This window comes from Neofelis nebulosa, chromosome 5 (assembly GCF_028018385.1).
Source record: "Neofelis nebulosa isolate mNeoNeb1 chromosome 5, mNeoNeb1.pri, whole genome shotgun sequence".
Classification (NCBI taxonomy): domain Eukaryota; kingdom Metazoa; phylum Chordata; class Mammalia; order Carnivora; family Felidae; genus Neofelis; species Neofelis nebulosa.
Genome location: NC_080786.1, coordinates 55863160 through 55886752, shown reverse-complemented (window position 1 = coordinate 55886752; position 23593 = coordinate 55863160). Strand labels below are relative to the sequence as shown.

Below are 23593 nucleotides of genomic sequence, written 5' to 3'. Positions count from 1 at the left end.
CATGGTTCAGTCAGCTGAGCATCTGACTCTTGATTTCAGTTCAGGTCATGATCCCAGGGTGGTGGTATCAAGCCCCCCATTGGGCTCTGCAACTGAGCGTGGAGCCTGCCTCAGATTCTCACTCTCTCTCCCTCTGGCCCTTTCACCCCTCATGATCTCTTTCTCTCAAAACTAAGTAAGTTTTAAAAAACAAAATATTATTAGAGTCTCTGCCCAACCCCTGAAGTTCTGAGTATTTACTTTTTTTAAACTGACTTCCAGGCATTTTTCTTTTACATGCATAACTATGGAAAGATATTTGTATAAGACAAGATTGATGTGTTTTCTATGGGATACCTATACTGAAAAATAAGGTGATGTAGCATCCTGTGGATTTTGAGACCTGGGACATGGTAATGTACAGTTATCATATGCACCTGCCTAATCCTGTGGCATGGCCCCCAAAAGGCAAGGCCAGTCATCCGTTCAGTGTTTAAGTACCAATTGAGGGTCTGCTACTTTCCAGGTGCGGTGCTGAAACAGTGCTGATAATGGGAAACAATTTGATCACATTACCTAATTTGAATGAAAATTCAAGTGAGGTTTCATTCTGTGCCCAATGATTAATACTGCCACATATCATTTCATGTCTTAATTAAAGAATGGAAAGTAAAATCATATTTTGCCTGCTGACTCTGTGTTGGGTACCATACCGGAAATGTTTTCGTTTTGTTTTCCTTGTGTTGCTGTTGTTACTTTTATGAGAGATCTCATTTAATCCTCACTGAACCCTGAAAGGAACTTCACCCAACTTTTACAGATGAAAAAGCTGAGTCTCAAAGAGCCTAAACACATTGGAACATAACACGTGATTTGGAAGTGGTAGAGATAGAAACAAAATCCAGTATGATCTGCCGTATTCCTTACCACTCTTCTTTATTTAGTCTTTGGAGCTATGAAGACTTTTCTGTCTTCAGGAATCCACTATAGCAACCCAGATGCCCTTAAGGAAACCATACCCCATGTTCCTATCAGAGCGGAAATGCCTTCATTTCCAGTCAGTGCTTCGGAAAAAATATACAGTCACCTGTACACTAGAATACAGCATTATAGCTGGAGAACAGATCAAGAGCCTAGAGTGAAGAGGGAAAAGAAATTTAAAGTTCTACTTCCAGTCTAAGAGCCAGACTAGTCTATATAATTCTTGTTCCTTGGTATTTTGTTACAGTGGATTTACCAGAAACAGATACATTCTTGAGCTACATAAGCCTACAAAATCCCTAGGAGAAAAATGGGGTTTCCCCCCTTTGGGATATCAATATATACAACTCTCAAAGTCCCTGGGAAATAATAGGTGATCCTATCTCTCACATTCTTGTATCTCTTTTGTCTCATTGATTGTAAATAGCTTTGAGTATAGACTCCCCAATGTGTTTTCCAAGTGTTTTTCTTTTGCATAAAACATGAAATTGTCAAGCGTGGAGGACTACACAGTTCACTGCAGCCACCAGAAGTCATTGATTCCTGAATTTATTTTTTCCAGATTTCAGATCTATTTTTCATGCTGCTTGTCATATAGGGTTGACATGTGTCACAAGATGCTGCTACATGTTGAAGTGATGCATAACCATCAGGCAAAATTCTCAAAGAATAATGCATTTTAAATGCTTCTCTATTGGGTCTAACGTACTCAGACAATTGCCAAAAATCAACATCTAGGGAGTAATATAAAAAAAGTTATCTCTCAATTAGACCCCTAAAAGCTAATAAACAAAAAACGAAGTAAGAGACAGTCTCCAGCTTTATTATTTTCTTACTTTAAATGCATAGAGTTAACAATGGTTATTAAAATGCCATTGAAAGGTTGATAACCTTTCAAGTCTCTTCTTCATACTTAGAGGGTTGGAGTTCCCCCCAGGATTCTCATTTAATTGTGGCACTGATTTTCTTTGAGTTATGTGCAGATCCCTTCGTTTACTAAGGATCAATTTTTCTCATCTTTCAAATCCTGTCTCTTCTCTGGAAATTATTATTAGCAAAAGGAAATGAGGACTATAAGATGAAAGTCATTTTTATCCTATAGCATGATATTTATTCAAGGATTCCTGTGATAAGGCGAATGTATGTAGTCTACATTTATAAATAAATCAGCATTACTGGGTTATGTCAATAGAATAACATTGGTACAAGGTAAGTGGTGGGGCTTGCTGTACCTGACAGCCCATGGTCTATGCATGAAATCTAGATTACGGGTCAAAAGAACTAAGTCACCATCTCTGTTTCACTGTGAAGTGTTTAAAGCAAAAATAAAGACTCATCAGGGGACACTGCCTTCTCTACTGTTGCACACACATACTATTATCTGAACACATGTCTTATACAGAAGCAGAGATAAAATGCTGGCACAATCTTCTCATTGGTCCACTGTCTTTGTACAGAGTGGACACAATGAAATGAGGCTAAAATGAGATAAACAGTAATGTGGTGAAAAAATATAGCATTCCTTCTAACAAAATGTTAGATGCTATTCATTCTCTACTAATAGTGCTCCTACTTGATACTTGGCTTTGAGTCATTTGGAAGGAAAGCTATGTAACTCACTCATTTCACATGGCTGTCTATGTGGTGCCCATTCATCTCTTCTGTGTCTCAACTCCTGCCACTTGTTCTCCTTATTTCTGCCCAATTACTAATCTATTAGGTTGAGCTATGTGAAATCACCAATATTGAACCTTTTAGACTATAAAGACAGCAATTTCATGTTTCAGCCCATAACCCTAGTTTACTGGTCTTACCATGTTACTTCTCTCTGGACTCCAGCTTTCAATCAGTTAGCTTTTCTTCACTTGCTTGCCCATTCCCAGCCCCTTCCTACCTTTACTTGGCTAATTCTGAATCATCTTTTAGGTCTCTGCCTGTATTCCTCTTTTTGCAGCAAACTTTTCACTGAAAAAAAAAGTGGGGGGGGGGAGGGCTCTGTGCTCCTCCTCATCAGAAAATATATAGGGTCCAACCTTTGCTGTTCTCACCAACAGCTATGTGCAGCATCCATTCTTTGAAACATAGCCCCATTGAATTCCTTTACCTGTTTTATTATTATGTTTCTGACAATTTATGCCACACTAGAAATACTTGCATAGATTGGGGATTTATTCATTCTTCATGGTAATTAAAATTTATTTTGGGGGCGCCTGGGTGGCGCAGTCGGTTAAGCGTCCGATTTCGGCCAGGTCACGATCTCGCGGTCCGTGAGTTCGAGCCCCGCGTCAGGCTCTGGGCTGATGGCTCGAGCCTGGAGCCTGTTTCCGATTCTGTGTCTCCCTCTCTTTCTGCCCCTCCCCCATTCATTCTCTGTCTCTCTCTGTCCCAAAAATAAATAAAAAACGTTGAAAAAAAATTTAAAAAAAAAAAAAAAACTTATTTTGATGGCATTCACCTTCCTCAGCCAATAAGCAATCACAAATAGCTGCTGCAAATGTGCTTTTCTCTAAGTTGCATAAATTCCTCAACCTCTACCCGTTTTGCTCAATTGCCTTTACATACAGACAATAGTTTCTATTATAGTCACAGAGAAAGCTATGTTTTCACCTGATTAGTCATCAGTACAATTCCAGGTGCTGCCAGTGCCTAATCTGATTCTTATCGATATGGATTGAATATCTGTTCTGACACTAGGATGCTTCAGGGAAAGAGCTCTACAAGATGCTATTATAAACCTAAATATTACTCCTACTGGAGCCTGAGCTTGAATGCTGTAAAATGGATAAAACTTCCCAAACTCAGCAAAAATCTATTGCTTACTTTTAAGGGGATGTTTCTAACACATTCCCAGTAGATTGACAATAGTATGGACTCAAGTTTTTATTCTCATTTCCAGGAAAAGGGACCACCATAGGAGTATAGCAATCACTGATATAGACGAAAAAGTCAATCAAAAAGTTTTTCCTCTAAGAAAATACACCTTGACACATCCTTTGCTCTAATTATTAACAAACTTGGACAATAAAACCATTCGGACTGCCAACAAGGTGATGTTAGGTTATTTAAGGTAATTTTTGAAGAACATTTATGGCAAAAAAAAAAAGCCACTAAATTTAGTACAGTTATAAACAAAGTTAAAGTTAAAAAATAAAAATTAAAAATTAAGAAACAAAGAACCCAGAAAAAAATAAAATAAAGTCTTATCTTTATAAAAACATAATCTTTTCCTGAAATATGTTCATAGACCTATCAAAAGGATACATGAATTCTAGGACTACAAGTTTCACATCAAAATCAACCTGATTAAACAATCTATTGAGTGAAATGTATTTATTTCATTTAATGACTGTGCAACATCGTAACCACTGTTTTACTGAGTACCAAGAATACAAGGTCAGTGAACACAAGTTGGCACACAGAAGCTTTCAGTCTAATACAGAGTAAGAATAAACAAACGAAAAGGAAAATGTATCTAACAAGCACCATGTTTCATGAGTCTACCAATTGTGACACATGGCAAGAGTTCACGAGGACATATTTCTGTAGGACTTTAGCAGATCACACAATTTCATAGGACAGTCTTAACACATCTCTTGTCACATTGAGTTGCTTCCGCCAACAAACATATTCCACCAACAGACAAATACTTAAGAGAACCACCTTAGCTCTATTTGGCCATACCAGAGATTTTGGATATTTGCCAGTTGTTAATTGCTTTTGATTAATTAGCCACAGAGACATACCAAGGTGGACAAATGTTACTGAGATTTATGCTCAGAATCATTTTTCCATGCCTCTACTTTCCAAAGGTTCACAGGGGTTTCCTTTACATCCAACACCAACATCTCCCACACACACTCAAAGAGTTTAAAATTAAAAGGCCTTTCATGTGGTGGCAAATAATAACAGTAATGATCATAATCGCCTGACGATCCAGAAAAGATCATTAAAAAGGATTATTGTGCTATAACATAACAAAAGAAAGCAGCAGGCAGAGAAAAATGAATAGGGAACTTTAGGTATGTATTTTAACAAAAGACAGGATTGATTTTTTTTTTTCTTGGAACTAAAGCTTTGAGATGAACTTAATTTTTACACAGAAAAACCCAGGCTGAGAAAAAGATTTCTTAAGTCAGGGGGGAACTTTTCTTTGTCAGTGGCCTTTAAAGTTGTTGAGCTGAACTTATCAATGGGGTCGATTCCACTGCACCTTGTAAGTACATATGGATAGTTTTTTTCAATTTAAACTGAACACCTACCTTTAACACCAAGAGCCACCAATAATGCAGAGTGGGATTTTGCCCAAAAGGTGAAAAAAGAAATTCTTAATCTTACGCACCTTGAGTTTGAAAACCTACTTATATCATCTACTGAATACTTTTAGGGCTGGGGATGTGTATTTTTTTTTCTAAAAAATAAAAATACGTAAAGTCATTATCTAGAGAAGATACAAAGTACTTGCCAACAGTGACAAAACAAAATAAAAGTTCATGTGCCAGGTGATCCTGATTAATGTGCTCAATTGCTATGTTTTGAAAATTTAGGACAAGGACTTCCTCTCCTGACCAAGATGGAGTAACAGGAGCCATGTTTACTTTTCTGACTAAAACAACTAATAACCTAGAATATTTAAAGGAATAGTTATTAGACATTGGACATTAGGCAGTGCATAACTGTGATTCCTGAGAAAAAACAAAGTGAGCCCCATGATGGTCACTTACTTCCTCAAAAAAGTTTCCAAACTGCAGCAGCTAGATGGAGACCAGATACAGCCTCACCATCCCACTAAATGAGGAGATAAGCTGGGAGTCCAGGGAAGACAAGGCAGCTTTGAAGGGAAAAGAGAGAGCTGAACATAGAGAAAACTCCCAACACAGCAGGGCTCCCAATCTAGTCTTAGACTGATTAACTCATGCATGTGAGGAAGCTACTTGAGGCCAGGATAAGAACCATGAGAATGGATTCAGAGGAGCAATCATCAGAGTTTACACAGGGCTGGAAATAATTTGTATTGTCACCAGCCAGAGTGACAAAAGTTCTTGTAATCCACAAGATATCAGGTACAGTACTCATGATGAGCGACAGAGTGCCTCATTAGTGGAGCAAAATCCAAATTAAACTAAACAGAGATGTGCCCCTCCACCCAACAAATGTGAAAAGATCCAAAAGGATCAAAAACTGAAGTGGGTCTCTGAACAAAATTCATGCCTATTTATAGTAATTAAAAAAACATCCAGCACCCAACAAGGTAAAATTCAATTTTGATATCCAAGGGTATCAAATCAAAAATTAATAGGCATGCAAAGAAGTAGGAAAGTAAAACCTGTAACAAGAAGAAAAATAAATTGATAGAAACACACCCAGAAATCACATGGATGATAGAATCTGTAGACAAGAACATTCAACCAGCTATTCAAACTATATTACAGATGTTCTAGAAGGTAGAAGGAGATTGAACATGTAAAGTGCAGACACATATTCAAATCAAAATTCTAGTAATAAAAATTATAGTTTCTGAAAGGAAAAGCACATGGGATAGGATCAGCAGCAGATTAAAAACTAAAGATTATTGACCTTAAAACATAGAAACAGACACTAATGAAAATGAAATACAAATAGGAAAGTATAGGGGAAAAAGGAAAAGCATGCATCTGTGAGCTAAGAGACAACTTCAGGAAGTCTACTATACAAGGAGTTAGAGCCTACAAAGGAGAAGAGAAAGAGAAGTGGAAGAGAAAAAAAATATTTAACAAATAATAGCCAAAATTTTTCTTAGTTTTATATGAAGTATAAATCCTCTTCTCCAAAAATTTCAACAAATCTTTCATTCTAGACACATCAAGAAAACTACCCAAGGTAATACCATCAAATTGCTGAAAAAGTGACGATGAGACATTCTTAAAAGTACACTTTTTATACAGGGGAAGAAGGATTATCTATCTCTCTTTTGAAACAATGCAATCCAAAATACAGTAATGTCGTATCCATAAAGAAGTGAAAGAAGAAAATTTAATCCACAATTCTATACCCAGCCTTACTAGTTTTTTTTCAAAAATGAAAGAGAAATAATTACTCTTCTGGCCATCAAAATGTTGAAAGAATTCACCACCACCAGATCTGCACTGCAGCTAATGTTAACGGAAGTCCTTCGGAATGAAAGAAAATGATACCGAACTGCAATATGGATTTATACAAAGAAATGAAGAGCACCAAAAGGAGGAAAAACCCGTATCATATAAAAGGAGGCTAAAAATTGAGACCCTAATGCAATAGATACTAAAGATTAGCCGGATTCCCACGTGCAACATTTAGAATGGAGAAAGCCAAGAACTACTGTGGTGAGTCCCGCACCCTCAGCCAGATAAGATACGAAAGGTGGTCAGAGGCTTAGGAGGGAGAATGCATTGCAGGCTATTTATTGGCAGAGTGTTGCCAAACAGGTTCCTGCTACCTCCTTTAGGGGGGAGTATGGAGTCCTTTTCCCTTCACCTCAAGCTTGGGGAAAGGAATGCATATGGAAACACTTGGAGAATTTGTCCTTGGAGTCATGGAGTGTTTGTCCCTAACTCACAGCTGAGAAACTTTAAGCCACCTAAAGCTGCAGAATAGAAATGAATGTATAGTTTGTCCTGACTCATGGTTCTAAGAGCAAGGGATATGTGGCTATTTCCCCGGGGTAAGCACGGACAGTAGCGAAGAGAGCCAGTATGACATGATCTTAGGTGCTGTCGTACAGAGCAGTCCTGAAGGATGGTCAGATGACAGCAGCAAGAACATGGATGTATAAGTGAACACCAGATTTCAGGAAAAGGCATCACAAGAAACTATCTGGAAGAGAGAAGCATCGTCCAGGTCAAGAGAATTGCAGAAAAGTGATCTACAGTGCAGCAGTGGAAATTAATTCAGCAAAGTACCCCCAGTGTCATCTTTAAACATTGGCTAAACTAAAAGGATACAAAGTCACTGAGCCAAGAATCACCCTAAATCTTTGCTCTCTCTCCTCAACTTTTTTCATCTGTTACAATTTATCAGGGTACAAAACAATAGCCATCACAAGTAGGGCAGGAGTTCTATGGGGAGAGAAAGCAAAATCAACCACACTCCTCCTCTTGGAAGGCAGAAAGCCACCAGCTTCAGGTCAAAACACACAAAGGGGAATGAGACGTACCTTTGAAGAAAGATTATGTTGAATTTTACAAAGTATGAAAAAACACCCTGTTAAAAAAAAAAAAAAGTCAAGACACCTGGGTGGCTCCATCAGTTAAGAGTCTGACTCAGTTTTGGTGCAGGTCATGGTATCTCAGCCTATGAGTTCGAGCCCTGCATCAGGCTCTGCACTGACAGTGTGGAGCCTGCTTGGGATTCTGTCTCCATCTTTCTGCTCCTCCCTGACTTTCTCTCTTACTACTTCTTAGTAAGGAGAAAAATCATGTCTTCCATCATTTTTTTAAAGGTTATTTTGAAATCTGTTGAGTTTTGAAAGAAAATATATATACGTATATCTACTTATGGGTATGCAGGCAATTTTTGAAGGTACACACCAGGAAATGGTAACTAATTAAATTTTGGTCTTTTCCCAGAAAAAGCCCAAACATTGAGGACAGGGAAGTTTCACTTCTATCTTTTTTACCGTTTGAACCTTCTTCTTTCCTCACCAGGTACATTGTGGCATTCACTGTCAGTTGCTACTCAATACCCATTCACCCCTTCGTGCTAAAGGAATCCTGATTTTGTTCAGGACAGCAATGTACCAACCCACAAGAAATGGATCTCAAATAAGCTACACTGGATTCCCTGTGAAACTAGAGGAAGCATGTATTTCACTTCTAAAACAAAAAAAGTCACCAATAAATACATTGCATGGCACCACCTTTCCCCTGTTTTCTCCATCTGCCATGAATGCAGACTGATGGCTGGAGCTGGAGCGAACATCTTACAGCATTGGAAAAGGACAAAAGCATCACAGAGACTTTGATCCTGACCTCATGGAACCTGTAAATAGAAACCAGAACCTCCCAACCTCTTGTTATCTAAGATTACAAGTGTCCCTCGGGTGTCAGCAGTATCACTCAATAGCTTGTTAGAAATGCAGAACCTCAGGGGGCACCTGGGTGGCTCAACAGGTTAACTCTGACTCTTAGCTTTGGCTGAACTTCCGAGGTTTTTGAGTTTGAGGCCTGACTCAGACTCCATGCTGACAGTGTAGAACCTGCTTGGGATTCTCTCTCTCTCTATCTCTCTCTCCCTCTCTCTGCCCCTTCCCTTTTCCTGCTTGCTCATGCATGCTCTCTCTCTCTCAAAATAAACTTGAGAAGAGAAGAGAAGAGAAGAGAAGAGAAGAGAAGAGAAGAGAAGAGAAGAGAAGAGAAGAGAAGAGAAGAGAAGAGAAGAGAAGAGAAGAGAAGAGAAATGCAGGAGCTCAGGCCTCACCCCAGACCTACTGAGTCTGAAACAGCATGTTGAGAAGATTCCCCAGGTGAGTCATAGACACATCAGAATATGAGAATCAGTGTTCTACAAAAAAAAAGAAAGAAAGAAAAAAAAAACTTCCTGTTTAAGTCATCAGGTATGTTAACTGGAGTTGACATTATTTAAATCATACATGTATGCATTGTGTTCTCAATAAAAAATAAAACTACTTGAAATGATATAGTATAATAATAGAAAAATACTTACATAAACTTTTTAAAAGATGTTTAGGTGCTATTTATTTCCCTTCAGCACAGGTAGCAAAGAGCAAAAACTATAGTTGCAAATGAGGTTTCTAATCCTTTCAGAATGAAAAAAAAAAATTCAAATAAATTCCAATGCTAAAGTTTCAAATGAACTCCAAATGCCACCCTGTATTAAGGCTTAACATTAAACAGCCTCCAATAATGGCATAATATAGATATATAGCTATAATCAATTATTTTTTAATTTTGCCAAATTGTTCTTGTTTACTCTAGATTTGAATTTAATCAAATGTAAGCTCTGTGATAATTTTATCAAGATACACTTTTTGTATATAGGGTTTTTTTGGGGTTTTTTTGTTGTTGTTTTGCTTTTTTTTCTTTGTTTGTTTGTTTGTTTTTCTGGTTTAAACCCTAGATGCTATTTTAAAGCACGGACTGAAATCACCTGCGCTAGTAAAAACAAACTCCCACCACCAGCATTTTCCATTTCTGCTGGCTGTACAATTGAACTGCTTATGTATCCTGGCTCTGCTGTAAAGAAATTTTGGGCTCAAATCCCAGGATTGATTCCACTACAACAGGATTGTCAGCTACAGAATTCTGTAAACGTTTCCTTCCTTCTACATTTATTTAACCCAAAGATTTGAAGTCTTGGTCACCTAAAGTTTTGCACTAACCAAAATTTCACAGGATAACTAAGAGAAGCAGAAGAGGTGGCTGAATCAATTTTGTCCCCATATTCTGAACATATTCACAGAACAGAAAATGTATCTATTTGATAACCCAGAAAGCTATACAGTATATTCTATAAATATATTTTGTAAATGTGCATGCAAGGTTGAAGCGGAACAAGGCTCAAGGAAAACACTTATGCATGTAATCTGCATCAAACAGGTAACAGCCACACTGCCATTGAGATTTCCTATCCACATTTTATGTAAAGAAGAGAGGAAAATGATATTAAAGTAACTGCACTTTGGTTTCACACTGATACTGAAAATATGAAAACGATTAGAACTACATAAAAATTCCATGAAACTGATGATGCATTGAAAAAGTGTGTTGTTTTTAATTTCTGACTACCTTCAGTGCCCACTTCTAGTGGCCATTTTTCAATAGGTAAAGTCTGAAGGATATCATACATCTCACAGCACTCTATTTTTCTCTATTTTCCATATGTATATATCTGTGTCTCCTACTTGGCTAGGAGCTCCGACCCTAGGATTGTGCCCAGCTCCTAGTAAGCACTCCATTTTTGTTTTCTATTTAGTTTCGTGTTGGGCTCACTCTGCTGCCACTGCTTATAAAAATGGTTGTTCTGATGTGCTTCAACTTTATCCATTTTATCCACAGATGCCCTAGAATTTTCTCGCTTGCCTCTAAGAGACTAGTTTTAAAGGTGAAAATCAGGACTGAAATGATAAAGTTGCCATGGGGCTAGGTGGGGTTAAAATCTAAGAACTTGAGTGCTCGCTTCGGCAGCACATATACTAAAATCTAAGAACTTGGATTTCTGTCTGCCAATAATTAGTGGAAAGACTTTGGGTAATTCTTCTTGTGGTAGAGCCACTCCCTAAGGAATGTGGTGAAAACCTCAAGACAGGGGAAGGCAACCTGTCTATGTGTGCATGGGAGACATTCCTCATGACTCTGTAACATGAGACCACCCAGACTGTATGTTACCATATATGGGAGACAAAGGAGCAAAAATTGAACACAATGCTACACCCCACTGCACTTGGGCTCAGCCGTTTCAGCTATGGCCGCACCCATGCCAACACAACAAATTTGCTTCCTGCACAGAAAAGCCTCAGTGTCCCATCTCTCTGTGCAAGAATCCTGCTACATCCTAACCTCTCTGGGTTTCATGTTCTCTGTAAAATGAGGGTTTTGCTCTACATTTAGTAATCTTCAGGGTCCCTCCTCATCTTCAACCTTTTGAGCTCTCTACTCTTCCAGTCTTCCAACCCCACCCTCAACACCCTCGTTGCCAAGCACAGGACTAAGAAAATAAGCTTAGACGGGATCACTCAGAGTTCATGGCTCATAACATTCAAAATCCAATCACAAAAGGCCTTTCTAACCTGATCATTTTTTAAACTACAGGTAAAAGGTCGAAGTCCAAGTACAACTTTTAATGGGTAAGCACTAAATTGTCCTACCTTTAAGTGATGCTCCAATTCAGAAACAAGTTTCTCCTCCAAGATTAATTACCGCTGTCTGACACTATTACCCATTGAAATGTTCTATAAGACCACAATACCAAGAGTTTCAAAAAGTGTCACACACCAGCAATTCCTATTACTGAAAACATGAAGATGACAATTGAATATAAAGGGAGGGGGGAAGCTGCCCCCAGGTGGTTTTTCTGAGCTTAGCTTGCACCTCAACAGGGGATGATGAAAGCTGGCACTGACCTTGGCAGGACTACCCAGAACATCTTTCTATTAAGTTAAGGTTTCCTGTAAAATGCTTTGGAACAGAGGAAATAGAGAGGAATTCTGTTGTCAACAACCAAATGTGCTGCTTAGTGTCACCTTTTCAGTTTCATGACATACACATTTGCATAGCAATTGCTTGAGAAAATCTTTCTTTTCCCTTCTAATTGGATTGAATTGCTCCTAGATCTTTCTTCTAGTCCCAAAAGCGATAATGAGGGGGTGGAATATCTTAAGCTAAAAGGTAGAATTATTTAAAGCACTCACTTTGGATTCCAAAGCCACTGTAGGTGTTTCCTCTTTCTCACTCTCTCTCCTTCCTCTTTTCCTCCCTCCTTCTCTTTTCTTCTTTAATGAGTTTCCTGGGGGTATATTTTTCCTTACGGATATCCAATAACTTTGTTTTCACGTTGTCTTTGGGTGTGTGATTGGTCATGTGTGGCACTGAGCTGTGCTAACGTACAGATCAGTAGGAGCCCCTACATTAGGAGAACCTTACAGTTTTTATAAGCCTTCTGACACCCATTTCTTGAGCTACACAACCCTGGGTGTGGAGAGGAGAAAAGAAAACTGTTTTGAGGCAAGATCTGTTCCTGGTACTTTGAGGAAACCTTTCTCAGGGCTCTTCACATGGCTTTGAAAAGGAAGCAGAAGGCAAGCTGAGGGCAAAACACAAGCTAGCACACACTGCACCCCACCCCCTCAGATGGGATATGTATGATATTTCTCAGGCATTTCTGGCTGCCCAAGAACAAAGGAAAGGAAAGGAAAGGAAAGAAATGGTTACTTGATAGAGATCACAGAACTGCAGGAACTGAGTCTCCATCAGTTTACAAATATCTTAGTAAATTACAAGAAAAAGTCAATCTTATCAATACCCTAATCTCCAGAAACCATAGACTCAGTTTCCTGGAGCTCCAACATCACCCTCCCCTCCACAGTGATGTGGGGAACAGAGCCAAGAAGGAAATGGCAGGTAAAATTAAATTTCCTTATAACCTGCAGCCCATTGACAAATACTTGAGGTAAATACAGAGTTTACCATTTCTAGAAGGAACACAACCTTAGCTTGACAATAGCAAGGCCTCCAGTATCTTAAGAGTCTTCTGTAGCATATCAAAGTCCATCTGGAGGCCTCCCTTTTGCCTTTATCTCCCCTAACTCCACAGTATATAACCAGTCACTCTTCACAACCCCAGTGCTGCTCTTTATGCCCAAGGGCCCTGTCCCCATGCTTTAATAAAATCATCTTTTTGCACCAATGGTATCTTCAAGAATTCTTTCCTGGCTATCAGCTCCGAACCCCTACCATTCCAAAACCCCATCAGTTTTATAGAACTTTTCTACCTTTTCCCCCTTCTTTTTCCTCTCCCCCTTTACCCCTTCTTACCCTCTCCCCTCTCACTCTCTGAGAATGCCAAAAAGAGATCATCTCAAATAAGGATATATGCAAAATAATAGGGTCCAGATGCAAACCAAAGGAGAACATCTTTTAGCATGAAAAGGGTAAGATCTTAAAGGGGCACATCAGTTATACACTCGGTTAGAGGACATTCCAAGGAAATGCGAAGAAAACCATTGTGGACAGGGACCAGAATTTTATATTCTTCATCACCCTCACAACAAATAAAAGTACCATCAACAAAGTAAGAGTGTAATAAAGAAACAAAACATAGCAATAAAGAAAGGTCAAAAAGAGTCTAATTTGACAGAGGATTCTTAAATGGGAAGAGGCAACTGTTCATTTAATTCCAATGTGCTTCTTGTTCCCATTTTAATAAAGGACAACCGTGTGGGGGGAGGGGGGCACAGGGGATGCTTTGAGTAACCTGAAGGGGTACAACACATTTATAGATGTCCAGTTCACATGATGGCCACTGCTCTTTTAACCATTTAACACCATGGGTGTCAGGGAATAGATTAGAGGAAAAATTTAGTTTCCAAAGATCTATTATTATATAGGGGCCAAGGGCCACCCACCCATGATAAGCCACTTCAGCATAAAAGGTTATTTTGAGTTAAAGAATAATCAAAACCCAGTAGATTTAGGAAAAGCTCTGTATCTCCCCCTCAACTGCCTAAAAAGAATTTAGATGGAGAAGATGCTCCAGGAAGGAGCTGTCACCATAGATAACTACATTATGACATGAACCAGACAGGGAGGAACCCGGAAGACCTGTTTGATCAGTCTTCTACATCCTATTGTTTCCCGAATGGCTCAGTGAAGATTTGTGTACCAAACATCTACTCTTGTTCATTCCTCCTGAGGGTAGCATTCCTTCTCTTTGAAGACCCAGACCTCTACTCCCTTCTCCTCAATTCAGAATGACACATGTACCTCATTTAGCCTGTTTTTGGAATTTCCATGTCTGTCTGAATTCTTTGTACATAGGCTATGAAATTCGACTTTCTCCTGTTCATCGGTCTCATGTCAATTTGGTTCTTAGTTCAGCTACAAGGACCTCGAAGGGGACAGAGATTCTTGCTCCCTGACAATTTCATTATAGACCATATTAATAAAATGAATGCATCCTTTTTTCTCAGATTTCAAAAGGAACACATGTGCCTCCATTCATTTAATTTCTCAATTACTCATTTTACCATAAAAGATCACTAAGTTAAATGCTTTGAAATAAAATTGAATTACCACTTCCCTTCTGTTGAAGTTTTCAATTTAATATTTCATAAGAAAGTTTATATTTTAATTCAAGGCTGCTATTAGAACAATAGGTGAGATAATGTCATTACAGGACAGGAAGGCAGATAGCCTCTACTTTCCTTGAAAGAATTGTTGAAAATAGTAATTTCTTGAAAAGTATAATCTGAACTTCTTCTATTCATTAAGAAAAAAATTAAGAAAAATTACTTTTTAATACAGAATACATTTATTTCGAGCATATACATTTTCTGTATACTCTCATTAAAATCCAACATGAGTATTATCCAATGCCTATTAAAATTAAACACACACCTTTAGGTGTAGGCCTCCCCATGTGAATGCCAACACAGGACAAGCTATATACTGTCAAAGTCTCTACCGTCAACTAGGTCATTCTTGCTTCTTCCAGATTGCTCCATGAACTACTGGCCAAGACAGATTTGTTGCCATTGACCATACTGCTGGGATGGAATTGGTAAATATTACTCACCAAAACTTCAGAGTTTTGGAATGCTAAGGTCACCAATTTCATGTACAGCTGATGTGGTTTTGGAATGGTGGGGTCCCAGAGCTGATAGCCAAGAAAGAATTCTTGAGATGTTTTTGGTGCAAGAAAGGTGATTTTATTAAAGCACTGGGATAGGACCCTTGGGCAGAAGAGTTGCACTGGGGTTGTGAAGAGAGGCTGGTTTTATACTATGGAGTTGGAGGGGTAAGGACAAAAGGGAGGCCTCCAGAAGGACTTTGGTATGCTAAAGAGAACTCCAAAAAATTCCAGGGGCCTTGCTATCCTCTAGCTAAGGTTGTTTTCCCTCTGGCAAAGCATTAACATTACCACAGTATGCAGTTCCTGGAGAAATGGTGTAGTCTATATTCACCTCAAGTATTTGTCAATGGGCTGCAGGTTATAAAGAAATTTAATTTTACCTACCACTTCCTTCTTGCCTTTGTTCCCCACATCACCAGGGAGGGAAGGGTGATGTCTGGGCTCCAGGAAACTGAGTCTACAGGTTTCTGGAGATTAGGCTATTGATAAGATTGCCTATTATAATTTACTAAGATATTTACAGACTGTTGGGAGACTCATGTCCGGCAGGACTGCCATCTCCATCAGTTAACCACTTATTGTCTTTCCTTTGTTCTTGGGCAGCCAGGAATGCCTGAGGAATATCACACATATCCAACCTGTGGGGGCGGGGTGTGTGCTAACTTGTGCTTTGCCTTCCGCCTGCCTTATGCTCCCTCATCACAGTCAAGGCTTGTTTTTGCCCCCTCTTTTATTCCTTCATATGTATGTATGTATGTATATGTGTATGTATTCTATCATATATTTTATCTATTCCCAACCCTCCTTCTTGTGAACATTTTTTATCGCCTCTTCTTACAGTATTTGGCACACGTGTTCATTGTAAGTGATTAATAAATAATCATTGTTTATTTTGTGTATGTGCCAAGCTGCAGTTAGGTTTAAGGTAATCTCACACACTGTAATTGTTGCAGGACGTTTTTAACACAATACTCAGGATTTGTTGTCTTGTCGCTTTGAAGAATCAAGAGGTGGATGCAAAATGAGCAGCAGGAAAGTTTATTAGAGTCTAAGATCAGAAAGTAAGCATAATAGGAATGCTCTCTTTACAGAGAGGGAACACGTAAAAGTGTCTATAGGCAAAACTATAGGCAAGGTTCCTTGTTTTATAAGGTTCTGGTCGCCCCCCTCTTCCCTTCCCCTTCGTTCCTTTTCAGGTTCTACCCTTACTGGCAGGACAACTCTACGTGCTGGATTGTCCATTCCTGATTGGCTTGACTCCATTGTGTGAGAAGTCAGACTATGTCATACCGTCCCTCCTGTAAGTTTTCCTATAACATAAGTTTTATGGTTTAGCTAGGTATTTTTTATTGTCAAATTCCTGAGGGGGACCTAAAGGGAAGGGTGTGGTGTCTGTTACATTCTTAAGAGGAACCTTATGCTTGAGGAGGCTTACTATGGTGGACACTTCCCATATTGTTCCAAAATATATGGTTTTCCCCCACCCAGAGACCTCAGGTCCTAACCTCTTTCTCTTTCTCTCTCTCTCTCTCTCTCTCTCTGCTTATTTTATCCTATCTTTTCCTATCATATAACCAGAAAATAAGGATGACAAAATGTCATTATTATCTAGGCTTTTAATAGTAGATTTAGGAGTTTAGATTTGATGCAGTAAGTGCAAAGTTCCTATTGGAACTTGAATAATGATACTTGGTATCAAATATACTTTGTCAAAGATGTTACCTGCAATAGGCCATAGGTGTAATTTTTCTTTTAAAATATTTTTAGAAAACTGTGACAATAAAAGAAGCTCTAATTATGTCTTTGTCCCAGGAATCAAGCACTACTCTAAATTCCTGAAACTGACAACATCCAGCCAATAAGCTTAACAAGAGGTCAGTACCAGCCAATAGATGTTTGAGTTGCTTCTGTATCCACTCCCCCCATACACAAACCTACCCTCACCACAACGTCCCAGGAGGCCAAGCAGAGCAAATGTTAAATCCTGCTTGCAGCATCCTAGTTAAGGAGCCTCGGTTTCTCACCAAAAACAAATTCCCATGGGAATTTGACCAAATTCAAATGACCAAAAATTAAAGTAGCAAAGGCAACCAAACTTTGGAGGGGATATTTAGATACAATTTTCTGAGACCAGATTTTTTACTTTGGATTCTACTTATTTTTGTTCATACTTAGAAGAAAGCTTCAAAGAGAAAAGGAGAAGATACATGTGGCTTATGTGTGCCTAGGAAAGAAGTTTCCTTTTAATAACACACCATTTCTTATGAAAACCAATACGTCAGGAAAACAAAATGTTAGGGAATGTTGTATAAGAAAGAATTTGCCTGATGTTCATCCTGAGTTCCTGGAAGGGAGCATCTAAGCTTTTGAAATTTACATACAAGTTTCACATTTGGGTCTCTCTGAGACCTCACCCTACATGTCTCTTCACTGACTAGTCCTGATCTGTCTCCTTTATAATACAACTACAATCATAATTATAGCACTCTGAGTTCTTAGTCATTCTAGCCAATGATAGGACCTGAGGGGACAGCAGAGGACCCTGAATTTATAGTCTGGGAACCCTGGAGCTTGCAGCTGGTATCTGAAGTGAGGGGAATTTTGTGGAGGACTGTGACCTCAGCCTGCAAGGTCTGCACTAACTCCAAGTAGTTAGTGCCAGAAGGGTAAATAGCAAGCTCAGAGAAAAATATATATATATATTAGAAGCTTAATTATTAATTCCCATTCATAACTTAATTCAGCTTTTTAAAATCACCCAGCTAAAAACATTTTAACTGGAGCATTTATTCCTTTACCACGTGCCATGTCACGTTGTATTATTCATGTAGCTGTATCTTTTTTATCTGCTCCTGCCTCGCCACAAAAATGGAATAAATAACTCAATCTGGACTATAGTAATTTTGTGATAAGTTATTCTGATAACTGCGATTGTGAGCACTGGCCATTTATAATAAAAATAATAAACTGTCAGTGTGACCTAAGCCACAGAACTTTAACTCATAATTCTTGATCTTCTTATTCCTGTATTGAAAAGTATCAATCCTCCATCTACTTGGAAATCCTTTTCAATGGTCTCATGATTATATTTAATTTACTCAACAAACCTAGCCTCCCTTATAAAGTTAACTGAAACTAAGTTCTGCATATATAAGCAAATGTCAGCATTCCCAGATCTTCTTTAGGCCAGTACCTATGTGCATTATTTGCACAGCCAAAAATTGGGGTGATCAGCAAATTGTTAAAATTCTATTGACAATTCAGTAAAAGAATACAGTGTCTTTCTCCATCAATTAGCAATGATCTAAATTAACAATAACCCAATCTAAACTCTAATTTCATTCCATTTTCATTCTGAGTAAACATCTTAACTAACTTTTCATTTAATATAATTTACCAGCAATGACTAATCAGTATATCACACAAATTTCTCCTGATGTAATTCTTCCTAGCATAATTCAATTTCTCCTAATATAATTATTATTCAATTTTTCTTCCTGTATCAAATCTTTAACCTATCACCTTTCTAACTCTAATTCTGTGTATGTGCGTGCGCACATGTGCACATGCTTATGCACACACATGCACAACAGTTCTCTAAACCATATACCTTCTATAGCACTTGAAACAATGAGGGGGTAGCAGATGTTAAAACAAATCTTTTAAGTTACTAATGTGGCAAAATCCCCCACTCTTAATACCAGGTCCCTACAGCAACAACAACAAATACAGTAACAACAAAGGTCCTCTTTAATACTCCAAATACTTCGTTTTAAAATGCAATAAATCAGTAAGTCTGGTAAGAACACTGTCACTTACCGAAGATTCCTGATGTCTTACTTGCTCTTTATTGGCATTCCCTAGGGTAGTCACTTCTCAAGAAGTGGCCTTTAAATGATAGCTAATGGCTTTCAAAAAATTTTTCATTAAATATTTCAGCCATAGTACACTGTTCACCAAACTCCTCTGACTCAATAGCTCTTATGTACAAACTTCTTTCTTTTCCATCTCAGTGGCAGATAACCATGAGTCAATCTCAGAACTTTATGGGCACATACTATTATGAAAAAAGCAAGGACTTGAAGACAGAGGCAGGTTGTACAGTATGTATGAGACCAGGGAGTGCCCACAGAGAAACAAGCCAGCTTTTGGAGAATCTGATGGCAAGAAAGCTTAAGAAATTATCAGTTACAGCAAGGCTGTGACGGGAGACCTCAAGCCCAGGCAACAGCATATTCTTTCCTTTAAGCCTCAGTTTAAAAATAATTGTGATCATTAGTCAAGAGGAGGGAATAGGCATAAGTATATAAGAAAGTGAAATGATATTTTGACCTCTTCTTTATAAGCTGAAAATATTAGCCAACTCCCATAACAAAATGCATAGCACCACCTATAGGAGTTGAGAGCCTTATGTGACTGTTGACTCTGAAAGTCTCAGAGAGAACTATTATGCAACATTTTGCAAATTTTCAGTTAAAGTAAAATGAATATCAGACATCTCAAAACACTAAATTAATTTGCACATAGTAACATCAAGAAATTTACCTTTAGTACTATATAAACCATTGTATACTTACCATATAAAAGCCCATAACGTTGAGAAACTCCAGTTATTTGGACTGATTTACAGGTCATCCTGATTTAGGACAAAACTGATATTATAAACTACCATTTTAAAACTATGTGGTTACAATAAGTACTGGGGAGAAGAAATGCTAGCTCTTCTAGGTCCCTGGAAGGCCTGTTGTAATAAATCACCAGCATGAAGCTAGGGGACGGTCCCAAGACCACCCTCACTTCTGACACCAATTGCAATTTCAGGGTTCCCAAAATCATCCTCAGGTTTAATAATTTTCTAGAAGGACTCAAGTAAGCCATTCAAGGCTGTTATGCTCATAGGTATGGTTTATAATGTGGAAGGATACAGATTAAAATCAACCAAGAAACACATGGAATGGAGCCCAGAAAAGTCACACAAACACACACACACACACACACACACACACACACACACACACACACACACAGCTTCCAGGTGACTTCTTCAACTGGAGTTGGGGAAATGCTAATTTCTCCCAGCAATGATGTGTGATAATATGCATGGAGAATGGCCAACCCAGAAAGCTCACCTGAGCTCAAGTGTGCAGAGATTTTAGTAGGGCTCCAGCAGGTGAACACAGTTGATTGCACATGTGGCAGACCTGTAGTCTCTGGAGAGAGCTGGTATGATGTGTCCTAAAGCCCTCACCATAACTAATATTGTTACACTATCTGGAGTGGATCCATGAGTCCAAGTAAACAAGAGTACTCTCATTAGGCAGAGCATTCTAAGGACTCAGTGATCAGTTCCTCTGCTAAGGGCAAACGCTAAACCTTTCTTGAGGCAAGTTTTATTCTTTACTACACAGCCAGGACTATTTTTTTTGAGGGGTCCAGATGTTAATTTTTCCTTTGAAGTTTCAGAGGAAATTTAAATTGTCACTTACTTATTTTTTAGAAAGCAATTATATATACCTGCTATAAGTGCAGCAAAAATTTATCAAGATAATCAACGTTCCTATCTTATTTTTTATACACTATAAATTAGTGACACCCATTATCAAGTAAGCTTATACTTTAAAATGGGATTAGCATATTTACGATTCTAAACATCATCAAATAGTGTATCTCTCTCCTATGGAGATAATATAATGACTGAGTAGTAAAGAAGCAGCAGCAGCAGCTATAGTTTTATACTTTTTCACCAAGAAAGGGAAGATATATTGTGGAGCATGTATAGTACTCATTTACTTAAAAGGCACTGGTGGCTCTTGGGGCCCCTCAATGGCTTGACGGTGAAGCATGGAACTCTTGGTTTCAGCTCAGGTCACGATCTCACGGTTTGTGAGTTTGAGCCCCATGTAAGTCTCTGGGCTGACAGCATGTGCAGAGCCTGCTTGGAATTCTGTCTCCCTCTGTCTCTGCCCCTCACCCACTCTCTCCCTATCTCTTAAAATAATAAACTTTTTTTTTTTAAAGGTACTGGTAGCTCTTAACAGAAATAGAAGAAACTATCCCATATGAATGTACATTTACCATGATGGAATATGTCACAACAATGACATATTTTTGCTCACAAACACACAAATGTGATGTTCCAGTATACACTAAGTCCTTTTTTAGATATTCCTTTTCTTGAGAAGAATGCTACATATGAGTTCCTAACCCGAGCCAACCTAAAGCCATGGCAACTGCTCCCCACCACCAAAAAACAAAAACAAAAACAAAACAAAACAAAACACTATTGTATGTCTATGTGTGCCAATAGAAAATTCATTGAAAAACTAGATACAATATGAAGAGCAACTCCCATCAAAAGAAATCAAGAACTAAAGACGCTGATGCATCAACTCCTTTGGCAGAATAACCCAGAAAGGAAGTATCATTATCATTGCAACACTGTGTTCCTCATACATATTTTATGAACTAAGTTTTTCACACACTTTAGAGGTTAGCAGTGCATTACATTTTTGTCTCCTGCTTGATTTAACAGAATGAAATGCCCTGAAGGCATTTATTAAAACCAGAGGAGGAAAAAAAATGCGATTACTGTTAACCTCTGCCTATAACTTATAAAGGCTTTCATGAAACAGGTATCAAAGTGCACTCCAATCACAAAGTGAAATATGAGCTACTCTGGCACTTAACAGTCACTGTTATTTAGCATTTATTTGCACACTGACAGGAAATAGGTTTGTGTCAAGCTTAAACCATGGCATCTGTGCTCCAATTTCCAACTTCCTGAGTCCAAATGCAATAGTATTTTGTAATTACCGAAACTTGTAAAGGTTTATCTTTTAGCAAATACTGAGTTGTTTGCATGTTTGTTCTTTTAACTGAACTTATGGGGCATCAACCATGTGTAAAGTGCTGTGGAATAGCAACTCCCCAAATATCACCAACAATTACCTCTACTGCTCTGACAATTGTGAGTTTTTTGCTCACTGTGTTCAAGATGGACAAAGATTGCTATATCTCGGAGAGGAAAAGGTAAAGTTGGAATTTACTGAGAATTTGAAGTTTGGTGTTACTGGGTCTTTCAATGTAAGGGAATGATTAGGATTCCTTGTGTACAAATTGTAACATCACTGCTTAGAACTGCAAGAAACAGCAGGATGAGGATTTTAAGGGCAAGGGTTTGTGAGTTTTGGGCTTCAACAATTGGTACTTCCCACTGAAGAAGGGATGGGTTTTTCTTGAAGTTTTCCCTTCCAGTAAAAACTTATGCTGTGAAGGCAATGAGTTGGTAAAAATCATGTTAAGTAGACAGTAAGCTGAATTGTGAGGAGGTAGTTTGGTCTTTAGTGCCCTGCTAGTTGCTGAAGGAATGAACAAAACTGTGTCTTCAGTGTCTGTAAAGTGGAATTATAGCATTAAAAAATTATATCTGGGTATAACCAACTTAAACAGACATACGATATGAAACCTGAGACTTACATAATCGTCAACTAAGCAAAGGGTTTCTAAATGTCATAATAAATGCATGTGTGCAAATCTCTTTGTGCCTTTAAAAATAGAATCTGACTATATCCCTTTGTTTTTGCACATACCATTAGAATTATATCAATTGCATAAAATGATGTTTGAAATGCCCTGTTGTAGAGAAGTATATGAGAAAGAGTCAGGTAAAATTCACTGGCAATGTTTAACAAAGGAAGTGAATGTTAAGGAGAGTTTTGAAAATAAAGTGGGGAACATATCTTTAAAATTGCACTGTAGATCACATATAACATGTGATACAAAGACCTCCTACCAGAAGGAAAGGGCAGGGGCCAGAGTAAAGGTGAAGAATACATTTATAAGTGGGAAGTCAGCAATCTGGAAATCAATGTTTTGAAGTGGAGAAGCAGCCATTAAATGGGCCTCATAATATGAAAGCTGCAACAGAAATAAATCTTTTCAGACTCTCCAACCTGAAGAAGCTTCCTTCTGAGGACCACATAGCTTCTTTTTGGTGCAGATAAGGGTGATTAAGTGAATAGGAGAATTGGGAAAATGGCCAAGTTGTGAATGTATTTACACAGAAAAGGAATGAAAATATGCACGTGGGAGGAAAGCAAAGATCCTAAAGGAAGGAAAAGAATTATAGACCAAGAGAGGACATAAATAAAGGGAAAAAGAGAAAGGAAAAATAGAGAAGGACATAGAGGTAGACAGAAATTGAAAGGAGCTTAGGCTAAAGGTTCAGAAGGTTGGTAAAGAATCACTGCCAGGACAAGTGTGACTGGGGAGAGATGTCTAGTACGGATTTTAGGCAGTTTTGCTATGTGATGTG

The 23593-nt window shown here is 38.3% G+C and overlaps 1 long non-coding RNA gene across 2 annotated transcripts in view; it reads left to right on the top strand.

Annotated features, from left to right (window-relative positions):
• Positions 1-9309: 9309 nt before the first annotated feature.
• LOC131511370 (uncharacterized) overlaps positions 9310-23593 on the top strand; it is a 40263-nt gene continuing 25979 nt past the window's right edge. The window contains exons 1-3 of one of the 2 annotated variants that reach the window (XR_009261490.1): positions 9310-9436; positions 16476-16579; positions 17092-17154. This is a non-coding gene — a long non-coding RNA (uncharacterized LOC131511370). Of the gene's footprint in view, positions 9437-16475; positions 16580-17091; positions 17155-23593 lie in introns of those variants that run through there. The other variant, XR_009261489.1, reaches the window with a different exon arrangement.